At 41.3% G+C, this 16,532-nt stretch overlaps 1 protein-coding gene across 50 annotated transcripts in view; it reads left to right on the plus strand.

Annotated features, from left to right (window-relative positions):
* Nucleotides 1-6,158: 6,158 nt before the first annotated feature.
* IGFN1 (immunoglobulin like and fibronectin type III domain containing 1) overlaps nucleotides 6,159-16,532 on the plus strand; it is a 46,406-nt gene continuing 36,032 nt past the window's right edge. For 39 of the 50 annotated variants that reach the window (XM_083617213.1, XM_083617215.1, XM_083617222.1 and 36 more), the window contains exon 1: nucleotides 6,159-6,493. The gene's annotated coding sequence lies outside the window, so the exon portion shown is untranslated. The remainder of the gene's footprint in view (nucleotides 6,494-16,532) is intronic. The other 11 variants (XM_083617217.1, XM_083617225.1, XM_083617258.1 and 8 more) reach the window with 1 other exon arrangement.

Here is a 16,532-nt window from a genome sequence, read left to right on the forward strand (position 1 = left end):
TGTATTAGCATTGAATGATGGCACCATCTTCTACTATGGCAAAATATTGTTTTCTGCCTCGGTGACCTCAGTGTTCAAAATAGTTTACAACTATGTGACTACACAAGCCTCGGTGGACTTAGGTTACACTCAGAAATTGTATTCACTGTGTTAGTTTTAGCCATTTCTGACATTCCTTTCACACTTCAGTACCTATATATTGCCGGGTTGCACTCACTCTTATTCACAGCAGAAGGTACTACAGTGTGAAAGGGATGTTAGAAATTGGGGTTGCTGCCTCCCCTCAACAGCTGTTGAGGGGAGGGGCAATCCTGGGGGGTGTGATGCTCCACAAGTGACTTTCCGAAAGGATCCAATGCACAGCCCTACACAAAACTCCCACAATTTTCTGGATTTCCAGGACAGCAAGCAGATTTTTTAAAATAGCAAATATCACAGAAACAAGTGCTGAACTTGCTCTAGATTTTCCTGGTTTTCTGGAAGTGGCTTTTACATAATGTGAAAGCTCAGGTATAATGTGGAAAGTAACAGGGGAACGTCAGGAAAACAGAATGAACTGGCCTGTGAATGCAGCCTTAGAGATGGAGATCCCTTGTTGATTTGTTATCCCATATCCAAATGAACTCTCCTTTCTACTCTCCAGATTGATGCCAGGGAGTTCATCAAAATAATAAGCCAATTTATATATATAATGTACTATAATAAAGATAAAAATTGGCAGCATAATAACAGTTCCAGATAGCCAAAATAGGAATAAAAAGCATATTAACATTGAAATCAGATTAAGATAATGATGGTGTTTAGTCACAACAATAATAATTAGTAGTCACATTTATATTCCACCCTTCCTTCAAGGATGCAAGATAGCATTCACGGCAATTATTCTGTTTTCACCTCATGAGAATCGTGTGAAGTAGTTTAGGCTGAGAAGGAAAGGAAGAATGTCTTTGTCTTGGCCAGGATCACCCAGTGAGGTTCCTGGCCATGCAAGGATTCAAGCACAAGTTTCTCTGGTCCGTGTCCAACACTATTGTTTCCACTACACCATACAGCCTCTCCATTTAGTACTGGAAGGACCTTAGCTCAGTTGTTGCCCTGTTTCACACTGCGTGAGGAGCCTGAACTCAGATTACAGTTTCTACCAAAAACATTAATGCTCTAATCAGCACAGTACATAAGCAAAGCAAGAGTCAAAGGCACAACAGGGGCAAGGCATCGCTACACAAGCTGAGACATTGATCTAACAGTTCATATGCTCCTGGAACCCTGTTATATAAATTATTATTATTAGGGAAGTTTTTAATGTCTGATGCTGTATTATTTTTAATAGTTGGTTGGAAGCCACCCAGAGTGGCTGGGGAAACCCAGCCGGATGGGCGGGGTATAAAAAATAAATTATTATTATTATAACAGAATGGAGCAGTATGGCTTTAGCACAGCCAGCGGGGTGCATATTTGGTCTGAGGAAGCAAACAGGAACTCCTTCTTGTGTGTCTGTGTTGTCTGTTCATGCCAGCAGTGGTGTCTCCCATGTCCTAGATGGCAGAGGAGGAGAGAGGACCAGCTTGGAATTGGCCTTGATAGCTGATGTTTCCTTTAGAGGAGGAGGCTGAATGGGAGCTGAATGGAACGAGATTCCGGGTACACAGGAGGCAGTGTTGCGGCTAGGGGTTGGACTGGTATGGGTTGATGAAATAACAGCCCACAAGGTTCCACCCTGGGCTCAGAGTCCTCACCTACCTCATTCTCCCTGGTTCCTGAGATCAAGAAGCAGTTTTTTCATCTATGTGTGAATAAAAATTATTCAAGACAGCAGACTGCATCAAAATTATATTGATTTTTAACCTCCCCCCCCCCAAATCACGATGGTGCCTGAGATCAAGCAGCAGATTTTCATGTACGTTTGGGTAAACCTGGACAGTCTTTTGAATCAAGATGGTGGATTGTAACTTTCAGGACTGCATTAATCAATGTATATAGGGTTCTGCTTTAAAAATAAAATAAAAAATACTGTAAACCTTTTGGTTAAAAAATGTGGGACATCAATATTTTAACAGACAAATAGAATAATAAGTTGGAAGTGAAGCTGGGCATATTTTCAGTCTGAAAGGTGGGACTTGGGTTTGCAACCAGAAAGTATGGGCTGGTGAACAGCCCTGAGATATTTAATGAAGGGCAGTATATAAATCTTATATCTATGTCTATATATCTATATATCTATATCTATATATTTACACACACACTTTGGGGAAGTGCTACAGTTTAGCAGGGATTTATACTGCTCTGTACCGCAGGCAAAATGCCATTTCTACATAGTGCTGCTTCTGCCGCAGTCCCACTGGCAGTAGAATGCAGAGAAGCTGAGACAGTCAGGACAGATCAGCTGAAGGAACTACAGGCCTCAGAACAGAATCTCCGAGAAGTGGATGAGGAAGGAGGGATTGAGTGACTGACCTGCCAAGTTGCTTTTCCGTGTACTCTTATTGCAGCACCCTGTTGACATTTGATTTCAGTGTTGACCCGCCCTAACCCAGAATCAAATCTCTGTGTGGTTCCTTTTCCTAGATATTGCAGGCTAGCACATAATTCCCCCCACGCCTGAATAAATACTGAATTCACTTTTGAAATATAAACATAGAAAAAGATTCTAAGAAAGAAAGAAGAAGGCAAGGCTAAGGGGAGGGACAGTAGAAAACAACTCTATAGAATAGGTTTGTATCTCTAAATGGGGAGTGCTAAATGGGGGAAGACCTGACCATGTGGTGAGACCTGCATTGCCCCCATCATGCAATTTCACACACCAGATTGTGTGAAATGCTGTTGGCCTAGACACATCCTAGGAGAGCTTGCACAAGATCTGGATTTGGTTGTGTGAGAATTGCGAGTGTCTTGGCCAGGTCAGCAGCCAAGAGGATGCTGGTGCAAGCAAGAGTTATCTCAGACAGCTCTGGCTCTACTATTTATAGCTGATCACAGAAGGTGACAAAATTAAACTTAAGTGCTAGCAGGTTTTGCATTTAAAGATCACACAAGTTCTTTCTTGTGGGTAATGGTATTCGATGGTGAACACCTACTTTCCGGTCAATAACATTCTCTTTGGAAACATTTCTGGCAAAATTAATTTCTGTGCAAAGAAACGCTCTGTTGCCATTCTGAGAGATGCCAACTCTGGATTGAGACAAATTTGCTTTGTACTATACCAATAAGGCAAAACGGCACAGGAAAAGTAAAGGATATGGTTTCAAATTGCTTTTATGAAGCATGTTACTATTTCCAGATGTTGTCATGTTTCCTTTTGGAACCGGTAGTGCCACTGTTTCCCCAAATCCAGAACAAACAGAAATAGCCGTGTACAATTAGTCCTTCAAAACACGTGTGATGTCAAGCACCACGTGCACTATAGGACAGTTACTGTGGAGTCATCAGCCCATTAAGATGCACAACCCAGAGAGGGGCAATTTCAAGTTAGTTGGGCAATAAGGCTTGTGTTGGTTAGATTGAAGATGTGGTGTTAAACTGCTGTGCAGAAGCAGTGTAGAAGAAGAAGAAGAGTTTGGATTTGATATCCCGCTTTATCACTACCCGAAGGAGTCTCAAAGCGGCTAACATTCTCCTTTCCCTTTCTCCCCCACAACAAACACTCTGTGAGGTGAGTGAGGCTGAGAGACTTCAAAGAAGTGTGACTAGCCCAAGGTCACCCAGCAGCTGCATGTGGAGGAGCAGGGAAGCAAATCCGGTTCACCAGATTACGAGTCTACAGCTCTTAACCACTACACCACACTGGTGTAGCCCCTCCAGTGGAGCCCTAAATGAACAACTGTTCCATTTTTAGTCAACAGTTAGATCATTCACACTTGTGTGCTTTGAACATTCTGATTTTTGGAGAGGTTTGTAGATTTATGATATAGAAACATGATAAGATGCCATCAGGCTCCACTTGCTTGGTATGCGTCTAACATGGTAGAGGCTATGGGCACACCGATGTCAATTGTGCCACATGGAGAAATTTGGTGTTCTAAGCCAAAGGACCAAATTGCCCATCTAAATAGCAGACTTTCAACTTCACACAATTAAGGGTTTTGGTGTCCTCTTCAACCATTACTGCTAGCGACGCATTTCAAAGAGAAGAAAGACAGGACCCAAACCAAGGATGAGTGGGTCTTCCCCACTCCTTGCCCAGTGGTGAGAGCCAAGCAGCAGATACACTGACTAATTTGTGGCATTGCTATTTGGGAAACAGCCAAGTGCAGCTCACGGGGTGTTTTAGTCTCACGGGAAACCCACCACTAGGTAAGCCCCTAGAGGAGAGGGGGAGATTGGTGAAGTTTTGTTTGGCAGTGCTAATGTGGGAGTAGTGGGCAGAGTATGCCTCAGTATTGATGGCTCCTGCCAAGGCACTTGGGCCCCAGCTGCTGCAGGGTTGCCAGGTGCTGATTGTGGCCCCGAAGAAAGGCTATGGAACCAGCCAAGGGCTGCCAATATCTGGGATTCCCTGGACATATCTGGGATTTGTCCATCAGAAATAGCATCTGAGCAGAATTTCCAAAAATCAGTAAAAAATATCTGGGAAACCCATGTTGGAAGTGTTGCTTTTTTGGCGAATTGCCTTAAAAATAGCTCAACAACTTTTGTGTCCAGATTTTCACTTTTTGAAATATGGCAACCCTAAAATAGCCTGGAGTTGGGGTAGTGGAGTAGGCAATTTGATTTGCCTTCATTTACACCATTGCTAATGCTTAATGAAAGAAAAGCAGTTAAGTAGTGTTTATATGGGGTAATGGGGAGTAATTGCTATACCTTTGAGGCAGATGTTTCGATAAGAGAATTTCTATGGTAGTTCGCTAAATGTTCATAAAAGTTGTATGTGTATTCTATAACAACCTGGCTGCTATGAACCAGTATTTAGTACATGTATGCTTTGCTGTGTATTGTCCTTTCCCTAGTGATTTGTTACAAGGGATGTTTGAAATTTTGTAACAGCGTTTCACATATAACAATCTCAGCAAAGTTTTATGAACGTCTGAAAACTCAGAGATGTGGTGAATAATGCCGACAGTCACCTGCATGTGATTACCTGCACTTACTTGTTTATGTTTTGGAAAGCAGGGAGACAGATAATCTATTTTAAGGTGTTCGCGAAACTTTTTTGGGATTGTCAACATTTGTGTGTTAATGTTGGCAGTCAGCAGGGGGTTTCTTGTTGTTGTTTTGTGTACACTCACTATAACATTTATAGAGAACATCTTGGAGCAAACACGTTTTATTTTCCGTTTATATCACATCCTTATCCTAAAGATCCAGGGCAGATGATATCTGAAAGACTAAAAATAAACTTTGGCACTTCAGTGTTGAGATGCACATACAGAGAGATCTACTGCAAATACAGGCTGCTCCATTCATGTCAGTGGAAGGACGAGTGTTGCCTATTGCATATGCAAATCCAGTCACTTTATTCAAGTGACCGGGAAAGCCATAAGAGAGTTCTATGTTATTGTTTTTTGTATTTATATTCCACCTTATCCTTCCAGGAACTTAAGATGGCATGTATGGCTCTCCCCATCCTCATTCAACCCTCACAACAACCCTGTGAGGTGGGTTAGGCTGAGAGGCAGTGACTGGCCCAAGGTCACCCAGTGAACTTCATGTCTGAGTGGGGATATGAATCCTGGTCTCCCAGGTCCTATTCTGAGACTCTAACCACTACACCACACTGGCATAGAAGGATCGAGGCAAAGCATAGAATTATACAAATCACAAGAAGCTGCTTTTCTCTTGATTTCAGTGGGTCAACTAACACTGGATTTCAACAATTGGCTTTTAAAAGTGCCCCCTCTAATGTATGTAATAAGAACATTAATTGTTCTAACTAATCTTCGAAGATTAGTTAGAACAATTAAGGTTTTAAAAAAGAAAAAAATCGGAAAGTGCTTAGCTATTGGTTCAGAAAAAATTGTGAGTGCTCACCACTTCTGAAAATGTGGAAGTCTCGCCGCTGTATACAAACATAGTTGTGCCCCTCATGGAAATATTTAAAGGTTTTACCAGAAGGGGGGAGCTTTGAAGGTTTCAGTTTGAAGAGGAAATCAGATCCGCAGAAAATTAACACTTCAGAATTGATTTATGAAATGCCAAAGAATTAGAGTTAATCTCAAATTTGTGCAGCGCCGTCTCTGGCATGTACTGGAATGGTATAGTGGCTACAAGGCAGATGTCATAAGTTTCCAATAAAAAAAATCATTTGGATTTATTACAGGCTAACAGCTCTCTGACAAGCTTTCACCTTATGAAAGGGAGAGGGCAAGAGAGAGATTAAGAGAGCGAGAGGGGGAAAGCGAGACGGACTGAGGGAGAGGAGCAGAGGGCTCTCGATGACCTAATTCTAAGTTAGCTGTTCAGTTGCAGGAGTATTGACTACAACGTAGACCCTTGTGGGAAGCAGCAAAGAGGAAGCCGTGACAAGGGCAGAGAAGGCAGGGAGTATCCTCACGGACAGGTGAGTCACAAATTCCTGAAGCTCAGGAGCATCTCGTGTTAGATTGTACTTGCATGACAGAGGCGTCCTTTAGCCGATACTCTTCATTTGACAGCTGGGTAAGCAGCCAGTGTGATACTTCTCGAAGGACTAGAAAGGGGAAATGCATGAGTTCCAAAATAGCCTCTTTAAAGCTACTGAAACCACCACATGGTTATGAAGTGTTATGGGGTAACAGAGGTGTGCAGAGAGGGATGAGGGAGCTCCCTTCTGGCTGGTTTCTTGGTATAATTTTTAATGTATTAGAAGCATTTAGGGCAGCTCTATGGGTTCACCTAGGGTTCCCTCCTTCCCCTCTCAGGACTGCTGATTAAAGAGGAGTTTCTCTGAGAAAGTACAAACCAGGACGTGGATTCTAATCGGCTGTATTCTTCTGATATGCAATTGTCCTTATCAAATATTGGCTCTTCATAGCTGAGGCTATAAAACTGGCCGATGCAGCTACTTGAATTAAATTGAAAATAACATTTGGTCAGACATCGTAGCATACCCAATATTAACCCAAAACGCAAGATAAATTTTAGGAGATATTCTCTATTTATATAGAATTCTGAAATATGGGTGGAATTCAACACTCGGCCTACTCAGAGTAGACCCATTGAAATTAATGAACATGAGTAACTTAGGTCTATTAATTCCAACAGGGATACTCTGAGTAACATTTAGTTGACTTCTACCCATTATTTCAAGTGTAGAAGGCTAACAAGTTAAGGACAAGAAGCTGTAAACTGGAGATTTCTCTCCTCCAAAAAAATAAAATAAATGAACCATACTGCGAACATGGCAATAAGCTTGCATGCAATTATGTGCCTTTAAATTCCATTGAACTGAAACACATAAAAACGGAGTACGCTTACAACTTTCTCAGTAGTATTGATAAGACCACCACTATCCTCAGATTCCAGGGAATATGAAAAATATTAATCTTCAAACCCGAATATTTTCTGCTATAATTACATTTTTTAAACAATTTGATTATTTGATTAACCCCTTATGTGCCAGACGGCACCACACATGAAACTTTTGGAACACCCGCTGTTAATTTTAGCCGGAGCGAGAAACCATCTGATGAGACGCGCCAGCCATATAAGGCTATATGGAGCTGTAGCGCAGAGCATACTTTCTGCGCCTGTTAATATTCAGGCACAGAAAAGCATTTTGACACATTCTAGCAAAGGAAGATAGGATGATGCGTCTATCAGGCCTTCTGACTTCCTGCCTAGGTAGCAGGACCAAACAGCACTTCTACCTCTGTTGTTTTCTCCAGAACAGGAGTGCCGAGAGACTGGAAGCTATAAGAGCAGGATGGTCAGGAAAGAAGTGTGAGTGTCAGATTTAAAAGCAAGCAATGCCTCATCTAAATCAGACGTCAAGTTGACAAACAGCACTGGACAGTCATTTAAATCAGTTTTAAGTGAGGGAATAGCAAAGATTCTGTACGTCAGGGGGAAGGAAGGGTCTAATTTATAGCTTGGAGGCTGCATGTTGACGCATTCTACATTTGTGAGGTTAGATTTTAATCCTTACCTCCCGCTGACCGGCACACAGGCACACTCATATACCACTTAAGTGTGCAAAGACATCAGAATGACAGCCATTGCTTGCTGGAGGAAAGGTCTCGGTGTGCAAGAGGCATGCTACAGTTTTAGAACTCTTCAAATATGCAGCTCATGTCTGACATAGTAGCTGCAAGTTGGCCACCTGTTTTTTTAGAAGCGCTTCTGAAAGCCTGCGAACAGTCAGTGTCAAGTGCATTCCAAGTGTTATTTAGAAGACCCAACGTGGACCATCTAAATATGAAGGCCTAATTTAAAGCTATTACATTTGACAGACGTCCACCTGTGAACTCGTTCTCTTTGTGCAAACAATGTACAGAATGAATGCCGGTTTGTTATTCACAGCTCATTTTGGTCAATGGGTTTGGGGTCAGACCTATGGGGACATTTCATCTCAAAAGCTTATGCTTTAGAGAGTTATACTTTAATTGGTAGCTTCCTTTACCACCAAACTGGAAGTGGCTGGGGGTGGGGAAGCCTACCAAGTATTCTTACTTCAGTCAAAATGTGGCCACAAATTAGGTCAGTGCTTTCTGTTGCTGCCAGGAGTTGATTAACATGATGTACATTTCGGCAGTGGTAAAACCTGTGCAACAGGGCTGCACCATACGGTTTTCTTAACCGAATGATTCCCATAAGAAAACTGAAAACATGCCCTGTCAGAAGAAAAGCTAGCTGTCCTCATATAAACAGCTCCCCGTATAAAAATTAAAGGGAGCATGGGAACATAGGAAGCTGCCTAACACTGAGTCAGACCGTTGGTCTATTTGGCTCAGAGCTGTTTACACTGAGTGGCTGGGATTCTCCTGGGTTTCAGGCAGGGGCCCTTCCCAGGCTTTCCTTGAGAAACCCAGCACTGAACCTGGGACCTTCTTCATGCAAAGCAGAAGCTCTACCACTGAGCTACGTCCTTCTCGCCGACTCCAGAACTAAAAGCACTGTAGCATCGTGTTAATTCATTGCTCATATTAATAAACTAAAAACTTTTGATCCATTATATGTTACACCTATGTAGGTGTAAGGAATCAGATGTAATTGCTCAATTAAAAACTAGTATACAGTAGTACCTCGGGTTACATACGCTTCAGGTTACAGACGCTTCAGGTTACAGACTCGGCTAACCCAGAAATATTACCTCAGGTTAAGAACTTTGCTTCAGGATGAGAACAGAAATCGTGCTCCGGCGGCACGGCAGCAGCGGGAGGCCCCATTAGCTAAAGTGGTGCTTCGGGTTAAGAACAGTTTCAGGTTAAGAACGGACCTCTGGAACGAATTAAGTACTTAACCTGAGGTACCACTGTAATTAATTGACTATGGCTATAGCCCTATGCATGCATGCTTGGGAATAGGGCATGCTGAAGAAAATGGGGCTCGCTTTCAAGTAAGTGTGCATTGGAATGTGTTACAGGATGTCTGTAATCATATGGTGGCCATAGTGTGACTCAAAGGGCAGGATGTAACAATCCTTCTTGGATAATCACTACTCATGCTACTTGTAAAAGACAAACGTGCATTTTTCAGTGACATCTCTTAAAGTACATGAACTGGTACGATGCTGGTAGGCTATCACATAAATCTGTTTCATAGGAAGACATGCAACCTACAGATCTATTTTAGGTGTTTTCTGTCTCAGAGGTGGGGAATAATAATTAATCTATAGGCCTTCAGTTATTGTTTTGTTGCAACTCTGACCACTGATCATCCTCACAGGAATTGATGGGAATCCAGCAACTTTTGGAGGTCCACAAGTTCTGCAACCTTGGTCTATCTGAAATCCACTCAGTGCCATGCACAGAAAACCATGAATCTTAAGGAACAATGCATGAGACAACACTTCTGTGTTTTAAAAGTAACTTGAGTAATAGTCATCAAACCGTACAGCCAAAGACCTTCACTAAAATTGAAGCATTTATATTTCTCAATCCCTTAGGGTTGATTCTCAGAAAAACTCACAGTTCAGAAACTGTTGCGACAAAGGTAATTACATCCAAGCCAATGGCACATACATGCAGAATTTTGAGTTCATCCACCAAGTCAATATATATAGAACTCTGAGGGTCTTGCTGGCTCCCAGACATAACTGCATCTGTTCACACCACTAATGATTGCAAGTCATAGTGAGCTGCCACTCCCACCCCCCAAAGAGAAACAGAGGGTGGCCATGGGAATCAATTTTAAGTGGAAATATACTCTCAGGAAAATGCCCACCTGCCCCTAAAAATGTCTAATATAAATCCTGTGCTCATTCAAATGATGTGTGTATTGCTGCAGTAAAAATGTAATGTATAGAATTCGCCGGAAGACTTTGTAAAGCTGGTTATGGTTTCAAAACCCTTTTAAGTCCCATTGATGGCCTCGTGAATGTTTTTAGCGATCCTTTTTGCGTTCTGAATAGTTTATGCTGAAATGTTCCAAGCTGTCATTTCCCACTAGAGCTCTATCGGGCATGGAGTTTGGTCATATCTGACACTTTTGCCAAAGCACGTGCCTATGAGCCAGTTGACTGAAAAAAGTTTAGACTTTGACCCTGAATTTATATTCTTCAGACTAAGAGGGGATAAAGACCCTTGGAGATGTATCATTAATATAATATAATATAATATAATAATCAGTTTCTAAACAACCATCTCAAGACAATTTACATGTAAGATAATTAAAAAACATTAAAAATACAAAAACAGCAAGTACCTTTTTTAAAAAAAGACTAAAACCCTAATGCAGTAGACACTTAATGTAAATACATATTTATCCAGCTAGGAAAGCCTATTGGAACAAAAATAACTCCAGATGTTTCCATAAGTTGCAGATAGTTGTTGCCTGTTGCATCTTGGCAGGAATGCTATTCCACAGAACAGGGGAAGCCACACTAAAAGCCTTCTCTGTGGTATAGTGGAGAGGGCTTCTGAGGCCTTTGGAACATGTAGGAGAAACTCTTCTACAAACCGCAGCAATTTAGGGGGTGTATAAGAAATAACAGTAGCCTGAGTTGCTTCAGGCCAGCGGTACTTGAACAACCTGGGAAGATTCCTACCCATTTCTTGCCACAGAGATGTTTTGAGCACACAATGAAGGACTGTGTTTATTACTCTCAAAGTCTGTGAGTCAGAGAAAATGGAGGATGCGGAGAAGCTTACCTCCTCACCAAGAGCGCAGTTAAATTTAATCCTGAGATGATGGAGGACGATAGGACCGCTCTTTGTGGCAGTTGTTTCCCCCGATCCTTTTACACTGACTCTGGCAGAGTACGTTTGGTCACATGAAAGAAACGCGCTGAAATCCATGACCGCTGCTAAATGTGTACAACACCATCCAGATATTCCATTGCTTTTCGGGTTTCAGTGGCGCACGAGTTAATGGCACTTGGTTGGGAGGAGCAAGACAGACAAGCAGTGAAATGGAAGAAGGTCAGTCTCTCAGAGAGTTTGGCTTCCTCACAGATGGTTTTAATTTATCAGACCATTTGTAGGAGATGCTAGTTCCATTTTGTGTCTCAGGGCTGAAATGGGATGGACCTGTTTTCTGGTGCCTAATGTGAATCACTGTAAAAAGAAAAGAAAAATTTAAGCGTTCCCAACTGGTTGCGACTTTCACGACAGTAACGCTACCAATGCCATGGGCAACAATATCCCCCTCCCAACTTCGTGAAAATGGGCAGGGCTAAGCCTTGCTGCCCAATGATAGTATTGTTAGAGTGGGAAGGGTTTTGTTTTGTTTTTTTGAAAAATTCGTTTTATTGCAACTTTTTATTATTGTATTTTCTGTATGGCTCAATTTTACGTACACCACTCAGCTAAGGATCAAATGGCACATAAAGGTCCTTAAAAACAAACAAAGCAAACAAATAACTCTAGGAGTGATGTACCCCATCGTTGTCAGTGGCTGAGTGTGTGTGGCTTCTACAGAGGCAAAAATACAGGAAAAGTAAGCAAGAATAATAATAAAAAACCCCGTAGTTACACTATGGGAATGGGAAATTTAAAAAGACACGATAAGGGACTTGTCACATCATGCGTGACATGTTATGGCATCATGAACTAAGTGCAGCAATGCTGCTTGCTGGGGATAATAATAATTGTTTTCCAGGAACTTCTGTCAAGGGTTTCACGACTGTTTAACAGTGTTTAATGTCACATGTGTGACTTAAATCAGGGAAACCGTGACAGAATTAACCCATCCTCCTCTAGCGCCACTACTCTGATAAAAATCGGAGCCCTCTGCCCTCTCCTCCATAGCTGCTTAAAGTAAAAATGAAATCACTGGGAGAAGTGTGGTCAGATTTCCTGCATCAGACATAACTTGGCTCTTGCTTAGGAGTGCACAAGTTGTGCCGCTTGTGTAAACCAGTCGTGGTTTCAGTAGGATATTTGTATGTCACTGAGAGGCAGTATAATATTCTGCTTGTAAAGAAAGATCCAAACAACATTGTCGTTAGGCTGCCTATGTTCCTACGGCCAAGGGAATTGCCAGAAGAGTATATTTCATTGTTTTCCCCCCAAAGGGTTATCTGATTTATTAAATTTATATTTATTTGTTGAATACAGTATATACTAAATGGCCATAGGATTAGCATCTGGAACACAATACTCAAGAATTTATGGTAGAGCATTAGTAAGGATGTCTAGTCTAGCTTTTCACATGGACCAGCTGAGCTCCATTAATTCAGGTGGACTGACTATTGATTTAAACAGTCTGGTCCTGAAAGATCAGGAAACTGAGAGATTTCCCCTTTGACAACTATTCCAATAGGCTTCTTGTTAATTCCTGTACTCCGTACCCCCTACCTCTTTTTATAAACAAGGGGGTGTAACCGGACTCTGGTCTTCTACAAATGTTTATGCCACAATAAATTTGTTAGTATTTAAGGCACCATAAGAATCTTCATTGTTTTTGGACATAGAGGAAGGCTGACTGGCTGATGCATAGAAAAAGAACATTATATCTGGATTTTATCACCACACATGCACATCCCAAACACACATTTTGTTGTTTAACATATTAAAGCTATTTGGTAGTGGAAATTGGAAGGTATGGTGAGCTAATAGTCCCAGACAATTATTCCATCTCTGCATTCTCAAATATGTATACAAATCAGGCAAATGTAAGAACGAAAAGTATGAGGCTGAGATGCTATGATGTGATGATAGACAGTAATTAGCCTTCTTGATATCAGGTCTTCTGTCTATTAGGCTTTTCCTTGAGTCAGGAACCAAAGATTACCTGCTTTGATTACCCTGCTCTGTTTGTTTTTATGTGATTTTAGACTGAGTCTTGCCGCTGCACATTTCTCCTAATATACCTATTTTTGTATACAATTTTGCCTGATACTGTACAGCATTTTTGCAAAGCAAATTTCCATAATAGAAAACATTTTTGCATGTTTACTGATTTCTACTATTTTTATTCACACTTTCCCCTAATATACACCCCCCCCCCCCATTATTTCGTTGAAGAACTGCATCACAAAATTTGGAGAAGTGCAAATTTCAAAGAATAGCCTCATTTTGGTTTGCATATTGTTTCGGGAAGTACAGTTAGGTCAGCTCACACTTAAGAGAAAAGCAAACCGAACCGAATGTAGTTATGTGGTCCTTCGCTAGACCATTCAGCATCTATTCGTGGATTCAGGTCACCACAGATAATCAGTAAACCAAAGGAAGCAGAAAAGCTGGACTCAGGATTCTTCTGATAACAATGAAAACTCAGATCTGTGTTGCATGTGAGCCTGGGTTACTAATGCTCATCACTTCATAGTTCTTAGTGACAGTTGTGAGGCACAATATTTTCTAATACTATTATGGCTATGAATCTGTGTGAGGATCAGCTCAAATCTGCATGCAGAGCTCACATTCATGCAAGCAGATCATGGAAATGACAAGTTTTAAGGCATGGGTAGGCAAACTAAGGCCCAGGGGCCGGATGCGGCCCAATCGCCTTCTAAATCTGGCTCGTGGACAGACCGGGAATCAGCATGTTTTTACATGAGTAGAATGTGTCCTTTTATTTAAAATGCATCTCTGGGTTATCTGTGGGGCCTGCCTGGTGTTTTTACATTCGTAAAATGTGTGCTTTTATTTAAAATGCATCTCCGGGTTATTTGTGGGGCATTTGTGCCCCCCCACAAGGTCTGAAGGACAGTGGACTGGCCCCCTGCTGAAAAAGTTTGCAGACCCCTGTTTTAAGGGTTGCCGAATAGTAAATCCTCTCTGGGCGAAGGATAAAGAACAAGTCTAGAGTGAGAGACTAGGGTGATGACTGCTGTTTCTCTTCTCGTTGTGAGACTTTTGTGGATGAGAGTTAGAACCCAGAGGCTGAGAGGGAGGGTTTGTCAGAAGGAAAATGAATTGATATTGATTTATATATATATTAGTAACTTTGCATTAATGTAACATTTTGTATGTGACTATTTTATAACACATGTTATAAAATACAAAGTATCCAAACACTGTTATTAAGAACAAATAATACATGAGCTAGTTATAGTCAGCTTTTACTATAGTAATAAAGATTTGCTCTTTCAAACCAAGCCTCATATTTGGCTAAGCTATCCAGGCTGCGAGAAAGCTGTAGATATTCGTGTTCATATGGTGACAGCAAAATATCAGTGTTTAGGAGGTATTGGAATCCCAGAGCTGTATTTCCTATATGGCAAATGGAAACTGGGTGTGAGAGAGAAAGAGAACCTTTAACAAGCAAAAGGGGATTTGTGATTTTAATTAAAGTATCTTCTTGCTCCTAAGTGGTGGGCTTGGGCAGGTGAGGGTACAACAAAGTCCTCTTGTGAGCCAGGATTTGTTTGAGTAGCAGGAAACAAAGAATAGGAAGAAATTGACGGTTCTCCAAATGGAGGGATGTAGAAAGCAGAACCCCCCAAAGATTGGTATTGGGAACTGTGCTTTTTTAACTTGAAAAGTTAAACTTGAAAAGTAATGCTCTAGAGTTAAGAGTGAGCAGTGAGGTGACCAATTTTGCTGATTATACTAACGAAAAGAGATTGCGAAGAGCTCTAAAAGGACCTATCCAAACTGAGTGAATGGGTGGTAAAATGCCAAATGCAATTTAGTGTAAACAAGTGCAAAGTGATACATAGTAGGAAGGGGGGTGGAATCTTAATTTCACCTATACAAAAATAATCTCTGCTCCTCATCCATTAAGCAGAGGTGTCCACTGTATGAAAAGTCCTTCCACAAATAGAATTTAACCCAAATGGCTCACTTAAAAGCAGTAGATTCTAGATTAAATTTAATAATAATAATAATAATAATAATAATAATAATAATAATAATAACTATTCACAACTACACACACCCCTGAAAAGCAAAATGATGGTGAGTTTCATAATGCAGGGGGAGGGGGAGTTTTTACCTACTATTTGTTACTAATTCACAAATTATTTCCACTCTCTAATGAGTAATTCCCATTTCCTTAAAAAATTACTGGTTGTTATTTCCTGTTGGCACACACACACCAAATGATTTAACTTTGTAATTTTATTCACATTTTTTATTTTTTATTTTTTGCAACAACCTTGAGCGTTTATGTATTTGGTGAATTTTCCATGTTGTTACCGAGACCATGAAGGTTGTGAAAGGCACCCCACTCCTCTACTGTTAGCTCCTACAACCTCTGAGATTGGAGGGTCGATTTAACTCTCTGGACAATACCTTGTGACAGACTTGTTGAAATAGTCATCATCAAGTCCAGGATTCTATCTTTCAGTAAGTCATTCTACCAGCTAATAGAGAGATAAGGACAGATAAGGACAGATAAGGACAAGGAATAGGACATAGCAGGAATATCATCTGCTCTGTTTGGCCAATTGGTTCGTGTTATCTTGGCAGGTGTTGGCACTGACCAGTTTAGATGGGACTATAGAAGTATACAGGCAGCTATCTTTGTTTATCATATTATTCAATAGGCATAGTCATATGGGTCTAAAATGCATGTGTAACCCTGTGAACATATTCCTGGGTGTTAGACAAAATGGAAATCATAGAAAGTACTTCAGGAATGGGGAGATAGTGGCACTCCAGTGTGGTGTAGTGGTTAAGAGCGTCTCGTAATCTGGGGATCCGGGTTCGCGTCTCCACTCCTCCACATGCAGCTGCTGGGTGACCTTGGGCCAGTCACACTTCTTTGAAGTCTCTCAGCCCCACTCACCTCACAGAGTGTTTGTTGTGGGGGAGGAAGGGAAAGGAGAATGTTAGCCGCTTTGAGACTCCTTAAAGGGTGTGAAAGGCGGGATATCAAATCCAAACTCTTCTTCTTCTTCTTCTTCTTCTTCTTCTTCTTCTTCTTCTTCATTGGGCTCCTATGGTCAGGGATGTTGGGTGCTGCAGACCAGCACGTCTGCAGGAGACATAGGGCCCATTCACATCATACATTTAAAGCAGTATCATAGCTTCCCCAAAGAATCCTGGGAACTCTAATTTGTTAAGCATCCTCAG

This window comes from Podarcis filfolensis (assembly GCF_964270895.1).
Source record: "Podarcis filfolensis genome assembly, chromosome: 6".
NCBI classification, from domain to species: Eukaryota; Metazoa; Chordata; class Lepidosauria; order Squamata; family Lacertidae; genus Podarcis; species Podarcis filfolensis.